Below are 12,318 nucleotides of genomic sequence, written 5' to 3'. Positions count from 1 at the left end.
AGCCTGGCCCCGGTGCAGCTGGGGACAGAAGGCCCACTTATCCGGGGCGCATTGTCCCAGCCCTGGTGCTGCAGAGAAGGGTTGCTGCTGTTTGCAGTGGAAACCGGCGTGGAGGGAGGGCTGGGGAATGCAGAAGCCTTGGAAAAGCCACACTGGCCTTTCCAGACTGGGAGCGCTGCCCCAACTGCTGCCTGGCACACGCGGGTGCTCCCCGCACGCCGATCTTCACGCTCCAGTTTGCATGAGCCTTGCGGAGCGTTAGTCCCGGCTCCGTCCCGCAGCCCGATTCCACAGAAGGAAGCGACTGTTCCCTAATTATTCTGCCACCGCCTTTTGCCCCTTGTCTAACTACAGCATCTTTCTTTGCAGAACAGAAAAAGGGTGGATGTCTGGAAAGCTATTCAATATTTCACCACCAGCAGCACCCCGCTTGGCTAGGAGGGCTCCCTTACGAAGGGTCTGCTTTGGCTTGCTGGCCTGGGAGCTGGCTGGTAGCAGGGGTTAGAAAGGAGGCTGGGTTCATTCGGAAGCGCCCTTGTGTGACAAGAAGACGGTGCATCTCATGGCTGGTTGAAGCATGAGCTGCATTTTGGACCTTTCACACACCCAATTAAAGGCTTGGGAGGATCAGACTCTACCACAGATCCAGTTACCCCTGGCCAATGCAGGGGTAATACCGTGAGAGAGAGCGTAGTACTCCCCAGCAATGTCTGTACCTGCCCCTCAGCAACGCCGGGCACTGGCTTTTTTATATTTGTGTTCTTTCTTTCTTTTCCAGGAGAAGATCCAAATGTATTTGCTGGAGGGGAGAATGGAGGTGTGGGAGGCCAAAGGGAAAGGGCACTGTGGGGTGCAGAAGCTGCCAAACTTTGACCTGTTCTCTCCCCTGTCCCCTCCCCAAGGCCAGCCTGCAGCCCCAGCACCCACAATGGAGCCCGAACCCTGGGCTGACCTTGGTGTGCCCCCCCTGAGGGGGGCCCCGAGAGCGAGACCTAGCTGAGAATCAAGGGAAGGCACATGTCATCTTAGATCCCCCGAGGGATACAGCACTTTGCACTCTATCGGCATTTATTCTCAGCACTGGGGTGACAGATAAAGCCCTTGGATTTCTGTTCCCGTCTGCTTCAGGACAGGCTGCAAGACATCCAGCAAAAGGCTAGGAAATGGCTCCCCTCCCTTCCTCACTTGCTACATTCAGTCTAAGCCCCCCAAAAATGCAGAAATTCCCTGGAGAGCCCATTTTAACCTTTTGATCTGTGACATGGACCTCTCTGGCACACACCTTCCCCGCAAGAAATACGGTTTGGAGGAAAGTTTCCAATTTCAAACCTTACAAAAGCGAAGTGGGTTCACATATTTGTCCCCTCTGGCTTTTCCCAGAGGTGGAAGAGAGGCACCAGGGCCACACAACCCTACACACTTCATTAGTTGTCTCCTTACACTTAGCTGAGCAGTACCTGGTGCCACTCCATTCTGCTGGAGTCAGCCCCGGGGCATCAGCCCTCACCACCGCTTCTACTGTTTCTGTCCCAGAAAGCCTAAAAATGGTGCCAATCACCCAGTGCTCTCCCCTCACAGCCTCTTCTCGCACCGTATAAAGTAAAACCAAAGGGGCTTTTCTCGCATCTTAGGACTGCCCCATAGCGCTGAGCTAAACCCACCCCCGTGGCCTTCCCTGCCGTGACCCACGCACATGGCATGTGTGGGATGGGATCTGCGCCCTCCCCACTTATGGCTGAGGGAAAAGTGTCTCCTCTCCAGAGATGCCCAAGGAGGGGCTTGGTGGGACCTCCAGGACTTCTTCCCCACCGTGCCTGCCCCAAGCCGAATAAAGATGGAGATGGTGTCAGAAAAGACTGGGAGCTTGCTATCCCCAAAATCTAGATTTGCAGCTCACCCTCAGACAACCAGGACAGCCTTGTTGAGAGGGTATCCGCATGGAGACCAGGCTCATGGGGTGGTCTCTCTCCCCTAGCATGCCTTCATCCAGCACAGACTCCTGACTGGGAAACATCTGGCAGGGTTTTAGCTCTTTATTGTCACAGTAGAGACCTGTCATGGAGCAGGCAGCCACTTTGCCATGTCTGCCCTATTAAATGACATGTCCTGGCACTGCTGCCCGCTGGTGGAGGGCCCTGCTCCATGCTTTTCAGCCCTCTCACCCTCCAAATAGGGTGGCTGTGTCCATACGGCCAATGGGAAAAGCTCCACACCCCGTGCTAGCTATTGAGCTGTTCCTCAGGGACCATGTGGGACAGCTCTGCCTGGTCTGAGGCAACCCCGTGCCAGGGACTCTTCTAACGTTTTAATAGGATAAGTGATGAACCTCAGTGCCCTCATATGTTTTAATGTACAGATACAGCCAGACTAAATCACTTGAGACATCCCAAACAGCCTAAAGGATTTAGACACATCTCTTTATTTCCATTTAAAGCTGTTCCTCTTGATACTTTTTTTTTTTTTTTTTTGGTTATTTGTTAGCAGTCTGATATAAAGCAAAGATGTGAAAAGAGAAGTTATCATAATCTAGTGGTAGGAGCAGCACAGGAGCATCCATTCGTCCTGAGCACCCATGCCTTATTTGCACTAGTCTTAGAAGTTCAATCCCTTAGAAAACTTCACATGAGCTGAATGCAGGTTTCGGAGGGGAGCCTTCAGGAGACACACAGCCACTGCTGAGATCTGCGTCTGCATCCACACACACAGGTATTGATCAGCAGAAAAAGCTTCTCAGCCTTTATTCAATAACTCCATAGTAACCCGCAATGACACGCTATTTGGGACTTCACTAGAACAAGTGGGGAGTTTTATTCTAGTGCTACCTTCTCTTTTTCAAGACCCATTGATTTCAATGGAGAGCTCTACAACGGGAGAGCAGGACATGATTTTTTTCAGCTGGAAGACTTTTGCTGTGTTGAATCTTCTTTCAACGATCATTAGTGGCTCCATTCAGAACAAAGACACCCCATGGCTCCATTCAGAACAAAGACACCCCATTCCTCCCAATTTCACCTACTGAAATACATGTGCTTCTTCAGAAGCAATTCTTGAAATGCTTTCATACCACATGGTTGTAACACCAAGGTAGCCAAGGACAGAAGGACAGCTCTTCTTCTGGAACATCATATTGTAGGATAATTCCCCATTAAATGTACAGCGAAGCCAGTCACACATAGGGACACACGGTTCCAGTGTTTTTCAGGCACTTCAAAGAAACACAAGGACATGCAACTGTTCTTCAAGGAGCAAATTGCTGTGTCTATAAGCTGTAAAAAAAGCCTTCTCGTAACCATCTCTATCAGGGCATTTATATTGGGAACCGCTCTTCAGGCCAGGTTGTTTTTCAAGTCAATTTGAAGGCTTTGTGGGTTGTTCTTCAAAATTACCCTGGTTTGCAATCACTTTCTCATGCGCTTGCTCCTGCGCAGGTCGGCAGCCGGTCCCTGGAGCCGCTGTGTGGATGGATGTCCCCAAAGCTGACACAAAGGAGGTTGATCTCCACAGGTTGCCAGCACGGGCAGTGGGAGAGAGAAGTTCTCACGTAGGTGACTCAGAGCACCTAATCCCACTCTAGTTACGCTAGCGCAGTAATCCAGAACCGTCAATCTGGCTCTGTTGCCCGGAGAGACGGTCCCACCCTTCTCCCCCTCCATCCTTAGCAGCAAGAAGATCTAGGCAGTTTTAACCAAGATCAGCTCTCTAATCAAGTTCACCGTCTGCAAAAGCTTGTCTCTGCCTATTGACCACAGAGGCAGATGAGACTCCCGAGGCCAAAGCTGAGTTTCGTGAGTATTGTTCCCACTCAGTCTGTGATCCTTTTTATCCCTTGACATCCCCAAGCGCTGAAGGAGTGATGCTAACCAATTTGGTTGTTAAGCTTAAACTGCTGGAGTATTTCCCAGCAGACTTGTTTGGTGGGTTACTCGTGGGTCAGAAGTACTTCGGGGCTTCAGCAGTGGGATGTCTCCGGCAGGGAATGGCTCTTCAAGCAATACCAAAGTCACATTGGTACTTGCGAGCACATAGTTCATGGCTCTGTGGCAGATCTGCTCACCCGGTTCCAACTTTTTTAAGCTGTTTTTCCTGGTAATATTTCATTTTATTACTATGCAATGCTAATAAACATTCCTATTACAGTATTTTAGCTGGTCTCTGCCTTTTTTTTTTTTTTGGCTTTGCTTCTGCTGGAAACTCACTGTCTCCAGGAGCTGAGAGGTCAACAGACTCATTTCTCTGTTCCAAAAGCTCTTCACTAAAGAGCTGAGCCGCAGGAACTCAGCTAAAAATCTTCTGTATGGTGGCATCCTTGGTGTGCGTGGGACTTGATGGATATGGTTCTTCACCCTGGGCCCCCGCAGCGTTAGGTCTTGCCTTTCACCCATCCTTCATCACCCATTGACTTTCAAGTGTGTCATCTCAAAACTAAGTGTTTGTAGGGCTGGGGCTTTAAGCAGATGAAATATAAAAAATTAAAGTTTGTAATGCAGCCTCAGAGTAAAGTGAATGAGCTGCTCTGTCTGTGGCTTGTTTTTTGAGACAAGTATTTGTTCTATTACTTATTAATGTTGCTAATTGCCATCTGAGGGTTTGGATGGGAGGGGGAGCAGGTTGCATTGCTAGATGTGGAGCTCTTCTGAGATAAATGAGCTCTGAGAAGTAAAGAATTTGCTGCAGCGGTCCTGGAATATGTGCCACATTTTGCAAAAGCACACAGTGCTCTGCATCTCCTTGCAGAGAGCTGCCAGTGCTCAGCTCTTTTATTTAGGAAGCCACAAAAAATAGTTGCTTCATTTTAAAGTCCTGAATTTGAAAATGCTGACCCAAGAACTCAGGTTTGGGGCATGCCTGAAGGGAGAAAAAGTCCATTTTAAAACATTTTTTAATGCCTTTGATTTTGGAAAAACAAATTTAAATACCTTGTCTCAATGTGGTATCAAAACACCCCAGCCAGGAAACCTTTGCTTTCCTGAATCAAAGACAGAAGTCTTCTCTCCCTCTCTCGTGCCCACACATCACACACATATACACACACGGAGGGAAGAGAGGGAGGAGGATATGAGGGAGGGAGCTCTTAGTGTTCTGTCTAAACTAAATGTCCATTACAGAAATAAACGTGCTCAAAGAAAAAAAAAACGTTGCATCCACATTAGACATTTAATAGGTTATTTCTCTACATGTACAGTATACATCTTTTTATATAGCTGATATCTCTTGTATTGGAGCATGAACATTAACCTCCTACAATTCACCTTGGTTTGCAAACTGTAAGAATCAATTCACCTAAGATGGATGTTCACATCTAGTTAGCTTTCTGCATTATCTCAGCTGGAGAGGTCACTAAAAATAGTTGTATAGCACTTTAAATTTTCAACAGGGAGACTTTATTATCGTTTAGATCCATCATCGTTACTTTACCTACCATGGTTCTTCCAGCTGAAATAATGCACAGAGCTGGTAGTGGCTAAGTGTTTTCAGAGTTCATGCACTGATGAGCAGGACAGCTTGGACAATATCTGAATTGCTAGCAACACCAAACTGAGCAAGCTGCATGGACAGAGTAACACTGGTTCAGTAAATCCCCACTGCTTCAAGTATTTCATCAAAAATGCCTTTTTTTTCTGCTCTCCCGCACTGCGGAAGCAGGACTGAGCTGTCACCGTGTGCTACCCTGATCCTGCCAACCATTACCTTCATGAGTAGCAGTCCTCAGCCTCCCTCCTGGTCCCGCTGAAATCAATGGGGCTATTTGTGCCAAGAAGCATCGAGGGGCTGCGGGGTCACGTCTGCATTGTGCGAGACAGGGTGACAGGAGAAAGGCTGTTCTTAACAGTGCTGCAGCATGATTTTCATTTGCTATCTTTATCACTTTTAGCAATCTCCCATGCTTTGTTAGGAACAAGTCACCTTGCCGAGGCTCTCATGGCCTTCCAGGCATTAGAACTTGCTGTTCACATGTCACCTCTGTATGTCACTGTACATACATATGGATGTAGATATACGTTTTGGCTGTTCAGGTTTGTTTGTGTTACTAGACTGACTCAGCCATTATGACGTTTCTAAGTCTCACGTTCCACGTATGCACACGTGAGAGCACAGTGAGCCCCCAGTGCCTTGGCCCAGGCGCTCACACCGGCGTTGCTGATCCTGTTTGCATCTATTGCATATATTAATTTAAGCAATGGGGGCAAGGCTCAGAAAAGACATGAAATGCCTGGGAGCATCAGCAAAGCGTCAGAAGACACAAAGAGCAATGGAACAGACTGACTTCTTTGTTACACTGCAAAGTAGGCGTAATTAATGAAATGCTTCATTCATTTCTTTAATAGAATGGTATTAATTATTTGTTGCACAAATAAATGCTCTTTCCTTCAGCATTAGCTGCTGAGCTCTATGTTGCATCTCGCTATCAATTCATACTATTACCATTAGCAGAAAGGTTCCTGTTGACTTCAGTGGCCATTGGATCAGGTCCTGCTACAACAACATGAAATTGCCATTTTCAGGGGTCTAATTAACCCCTGAAATTAAAAACATAAAAACTTTGTAACAAGCTGCATAACGAGCCTAGGAGAAATCTCTTTCCGCCCTTGCAATCCTGCACTGTAACTCCAGAAGAGGCTGTGCTGCCAGGCATTGAGAAAATCCAGAGAGTACCTCACTGCCTTGGAGCTTGGTGAAATGGGCTACAGCTTTCCTACCAGAGGTAGAAGAAAACCGTCTCATGATGTGTATCAAAATGGATAGGTCTTCAGCTGTGTCAAAAAGAAAAGATGTTGACCCAGATTTCTCAGTCTGAGTGGCATATAAGTCAAATGAAAGTTAGCTGTCAAGCAGAAGCTTGGGAATATTTTCAACTGCCAACATAGAACCATAGACTCATAGAATCATTTAGGTTGGAAAGACCTTTAAGATCATCAAGTCCAACCGTTAACCTAGCACTGCAAACTCCACCACGAAACCACGTCCCTAAGCACCACATCTACACGTCTTTTAAAGACCTCCAGGGATAGTGACTCAACCACTTCCCTGGGAAGCCCGTTTCAATGCTTGACAACCCTTGCGGTGAAGAAATTTTTCCTCATGTCCAATCTAAACCTCCCCTGGCACAACTTGAGGCCATTTCCTCTCGTCCTATCGCTTGTTACTTGGGACAAGAGTCCGGCACCCACCTCGCCACAACCTCCTTTCCGGTAGCTGTAGAGAGCGATGAGGTCTCCCCTCAGCCTCCTCTTCTCCAGGCTAAACAACCCCAGCTCCCTCAGCCGCTCCTCATCAGACTTGTGCTCTAGACCCTTCACCAGCTTCGTTGCCCTTCTCTGGACACGCTCCAGCACCTCCGTGTCTTTCCTGTAGTGAGGGGCCCAAAAACACTGAACACAGTGTTCGAGGTGCGGCCTCACCAGTGCTGAGTACAAAAGGACAATCACTTCCCTACTCCTGCTGGCCACGCTATTTCTGATACAGGCCAGGATGCCGTTGGCCTTCTTGGCCGCCTGGGCACACTGCCGGCTCATGTTCAGCCGGCTGTTGACCAGCACCCCCAGGTCCTTTCCACCGGGCAGCTTTCCAGGCACTCTTCCCCAAGGCTGTAGCGCTGCATGGGGTTGTTGTGACCCAAGTGCAGGACCCGGCACTTGGCCCTGTTGAACCTCATACAGTTGGCCTCGGTCCATTGACCCAGCCTGTCCAGATCCCTCTGTAGGGCCTTCCTACCCTCAAGCAGATAGTCTTTTGATAATCAGACATCTTCTTGAATGACGGAAGAAGTACACACCTGTGGGTGTTGTGTGGTCATATTCCTGTCTCTTGTTTCTGCATCAGAGAAATTTTGGGAACTGGTCCTAGAAAAACGAGCTACCTAATTTTTTTATCCTGCAAATGTTTGTTCACAAGAAGAGTCCTTCAATAGGTGCTGTTCACACAAGTCAGGACTGATGACATCCAGCTGGGCTCTCCTAATACCCCAGGATGAAACCTCCAGGTTTCAAGGAAGTTGATGGACCTTTAAGTCAGGGATACACCAGATTAACAAAGCTTGTAGTAAAAGTCAGGAAATGCAGAAGTCTGTAAAGTGGGGGCTATATTGACATGATGGGTTAAACGTGGCTTTTATGTCCAACAAGAATGAAGCACACAGACAACCTAGCATTACACACACTCACAGAACGGCTTTGTCCCTGCCTCGGCCCCAGCTCAAACTGCATCCCAGTGGCCTCTGCCACTCACCCCAGGGCACTGGGATCCCTGTGGCACTGAGACATTAGAGGTGCCAGACCCCAAAGCCAACAGGAATTGGGGTAAGTCTGAGGCACTTTAAGGAAGTTCTTTGGTGTTTTCATGGTGGATCCTCTGCCCTGCAGTGACTGCCTGTTTGCTCATGAGAAACCCTCCCTCGTCCATGTGCTCTTTGTTTTAGCATCACTTCAGCCCCTGTGGTCCCCTCCTTTCCACTCTTCCTCTTCCCCAGCCCTCTCCCATCACCCACTGAGAGCCTCTCTCCCCATATCTCTCTGGAGCTTATCTAATCCCCCCAGGCTCGCAAAAAGACCTGGTGCCAACATGCTGCTGCCACACAGACCCCTCTGCTAATGCTACACACCTTCTTCACACCCCCTGCCTGCCCTCACCGTACCGAGCCCAGAGGTCAGCCTGACCTGACAGCAGCAAAGGAAGATGCCACAAAGTGCGGAAAATCATTGCGATACTTCGAGGCTCCCCCTCAGCTAGGGACTTTCTGAGCCAGAAGAGGATTTCTCTCCCACGAACCTCCCTTTGAATGGTGGAAACTTTTACCAACCGCAGCATCTCGTGTCTCAGCATACCTGAAACATGCTGCTCATCACGTTCAGCACAATGAGTTCTTGTCTAGCTCATAGACACTCCAGTCGCACAAACGATTATATCCTAACGGGTCGAGATGTGTTAATTGTTGCAGCATCACCTGTCTGGAAGCTCTGCCGTGATTGCCTTTTTTTGCATCACGCATAAGAAGAAAAACAAACAAAGCGTTCTTTATCTCCTGCTGCAACCATCACCCATCTCTTAGAATCATATAAACCCATGAATGCTTCAATGTTAATTCAAGATTTTCCCTCCTCAATTATTAACAATTAAAGCACTGATTATTTTCAGTATGGATGTCTTCTTGATGCAGAGTATACCAGCAAATACGAAGGCCACCACACATGGGAGGGATCCAGTGTTCATTAAAATGCATTATCCACAGAGTTTGTAACTCACACTGGCCACACTCCGTGGATAATGCATTTTAATTTTATGGGGTTTAGGGCTGCAGGTGAAAGATTTAGCTACCTGGAGAAGAGCCTAATAGCACCGAAAGAAACAGGGGTGATTGCAAAGGAAAGGAGGGATTCTCCTAATGGATTTTCAGCCTCTACCCTCACTCTAAAGAAATACTCTGATTTCTGTGCTGTTTCTGAAAGGAGCATCTCCACATTGAATTGCCAGCAAAGTGGCAGGTGAGCGTGGGACTGCAGACGCCCCAGTCCATGTTGGGTGCAGAGCCTACTGAAGCCCTTAAGGTGGTCTTGGTGGGACACAGGGCGAGACATGATGGTAAGCAAGAAGTATAGGAGCCAGTGCCTGGCGTACAGACCCTGATGGGCACTGTAACACACTCAGATTTATTTGCACCCCTCTTTGCATCCATAGTCCTCTGGAAGCCCCTCTGAGTGTGCGCAGGGGAGAGGTTGGCACTGGCCCCCCACGTCTGTGCAGCTGATTTCAGACCTCCAGGCCAAGCGTGCCATTACTCCAGTAGCATGAGCGGGTCCCCTGGCATTACCTCTGGGGCAAAAATGGGTAAATTCGTGCTGAGAAGAGGAGGTGGTGCTGGAGCACACAAAAATCAGCCGGCGGGGACTGTCCCTTTGCCTTTTGGGAAGGGGCAGCAGCCTGGATTAGGGTTAAACGGATTTGTGCTTGCAGGACCCTGGGCCTCTAATTGGTTTTTTTTTTAATTCCTGTAATCCTGGATGATTTGGAACAGATGCTTCGAGATTACTGCCAGGGCCCAAAGGTGACTGCAGGAAGAAAACAGCCCATGCCTGGCTGGCAGCAGCGTGGCGGGCTGGGGGTGTCACTGTGCCCGGCGGGCTTCTCCCCTTCCCCGCTGCTCAGAGGGGCCACAGCACCAGCGGGGATTGGTCTGAGCTGGGTTTTGGTCCTGCACCAGGATTTGGGGTGACTCGAAGTCACCTTTGCCCTCCCAGCAGCCTGCAGGTACGGGAGGACGGAGCCCATTCCCCGGGAGGCGGCTGATGGGAAAGACAAAACCATATGGAGTTGCCAGAGAGGATTTATTTTTCCTGCCTGCTCCCGAGCACGTGTGAAAATCCCCTGGGTGTTGGCAGAAGCCCTCGCACCTGAAACCCCAACGCCAGGCTGCGAATGCGCCCCGCCAGCCAGCCACAGCCTCGGCAGGTCCTGCAGGCGAGATCTCTCTGTATAACTCATCAAAGGATGAGGCTTCAACCGCTGTCAAATATAACACATCGAATATTGATGGGGACAGACTTTTTAGCAGGGCCTGTAGCGATAGGGCAAGGGGTAACGGTGTTAAACTAAAGGGGGGTAGATTCAGACTAGACATAAGGAAGAAATTTTTTACACTGAGGGTGGTGAAACACTGGCCCAGGTTGCCCGAGAGGTGGTGGATGCCCCATCCCTGGAAACATTCCAGGTCAGGTTGGACGGGGCTCTGAGCAACCTGATCTAGTTGAAGATGTCCCTGCTCATTGCAGGGGGGTTGGTCTAGATGACCTTCAGAGGTCCCTTCCAACCCAAACCATTCTAGGATTCTATGATAACCTGTTATACATTGGCTTGGTCTTGGCTTAGCACCATCCTGCAGCTTTTCTCCAGGGTGCTGCTGGAGTTGGGCAGCTCCTGCCTGGCTTTCGCAGGAAAGACCAAGGGACCGCACTGGCCAGAGAGACAGCAAGAGGCATGGGAGAGGAGGGCAATGAGTTTGGTCCATGGGACAAATGAAAATAAAGTTTTCTCTGTATCAACTCAGGGAATTCTGAGGATATCTCAAAAAACAGCCTATAACCACCTTCTGCTCAATATAAAAATTCATTTAAGATGATGCCTAAGAATACCTGGTGAAGTCCTTAGGTTTTGTTGGCCCAACAGGACTCCTTGCTGTCCATTCCAGCTCTTCCTTCCTCTGTCTCTTTACAGCTCCAGGTAGGATGAGCTGTAACCTGTCTTTGATCTTTGGGAAACCTGATACAAAACATTAGGAACCTGGATCCGAAAGCAAACCTGTGTTTGTCTGTGAGTTGCAGCAATAATTTTGCAAGTCTCTAATGCTGCAACTTGAAGCAGCCATTTAGGCCAAAATCTCTTCTCTGATCTTAAACATTTAATATCTGCAATATTCATAGCCTGGGCAGCAGGCTGAAAACACTTGGATTTGGCATGGGGTTATCTGAGGTTTTCCTTTGAAGACCTAGATTTCCGTTGCTTCTTTGTCACTGAACATTGCCATACAACATTAAAAACATGTAACTGATAATTCATAGGCCATTTGTGGTAGTATGATGGCCCAGAGGTGGTTGCAGTAAACAAAAGCGTATCTTAAATGGCTTAAACAAGATGTGGTGTACAGGCTGACTTGTACGAGGCAGAGATTAGCTACGATTATTAATAATTACAAGCCCCAAGCCAGGAAAGCACTTAAGCACAACCTTATGACCCATTGGCTTCCCAGGGCAGCCTCTCCATTGACGCCAAGGAAACTTCAGTGTGTACCAACGCTCAGAGCCAGCCCAGGGTGCGCAGGAGCCGGAACCGTGGTGCCAGGGCTGCAACGACCCTCTCGCATGAAAGCTGCCGTGCAGGTGGATGGCAGCGATGCCTTCCTCACGGGATGGGTATTGCCTTCCTCCTTTGCTGGGAAAGGAAGAGAAAAGCTTATCTGGTAACACTAATGTTAAAGGTTTGGATATAAATGCTTACAGCCAGGCAGTTTTATAGCTGCTTGACAAAGCCAGCTGCTTAGAGAGGCTTTGGGTCAGGCTATTTAAAGGTGCGTTTGATCCCCAGCCTACTCTTTGCACCTACGAGTCTCCTCGTCTGAAAAGGAAAACTGCTGAGTGTGGCAGGGAGAAATGGTGTCCAGGCCACCCCGACTCCAGGAAAGCATGAACGTGTGAGCGAGGACTGAAGATGTACGTGGTGGCATTGGCCGTAAGCAGGAGACACGGATGAGTGGAGCCGTGTCTGTGTCCCCATGCGCAGTGTCACGCTCCGGAACGGTCTTGATGTCGAGGCAGGGCTCACCTAGCTGGC

This window comes from Aptenodytes patagonicus, chromosome 7 (genome assembly GCF_965638725.1).
Source record: "Aptenodytes patagonicus chromosome 7, bAptPat1.pri.cur, whole genome shotgun sequence".
In the NCBI taxonomy this organism is placed as follows: domain Eukaryota; kingdom Metazoa; phylum Chordata; class Aves; order Sphenisciformes; family Spheniscidae; genus Aptenodytes; species Aptenodytes patagonicus.
The sequence above is the reverse complement of the archived record's forward strand: the minus strand, read 5'-3'. Positions refer to the sequence as shown.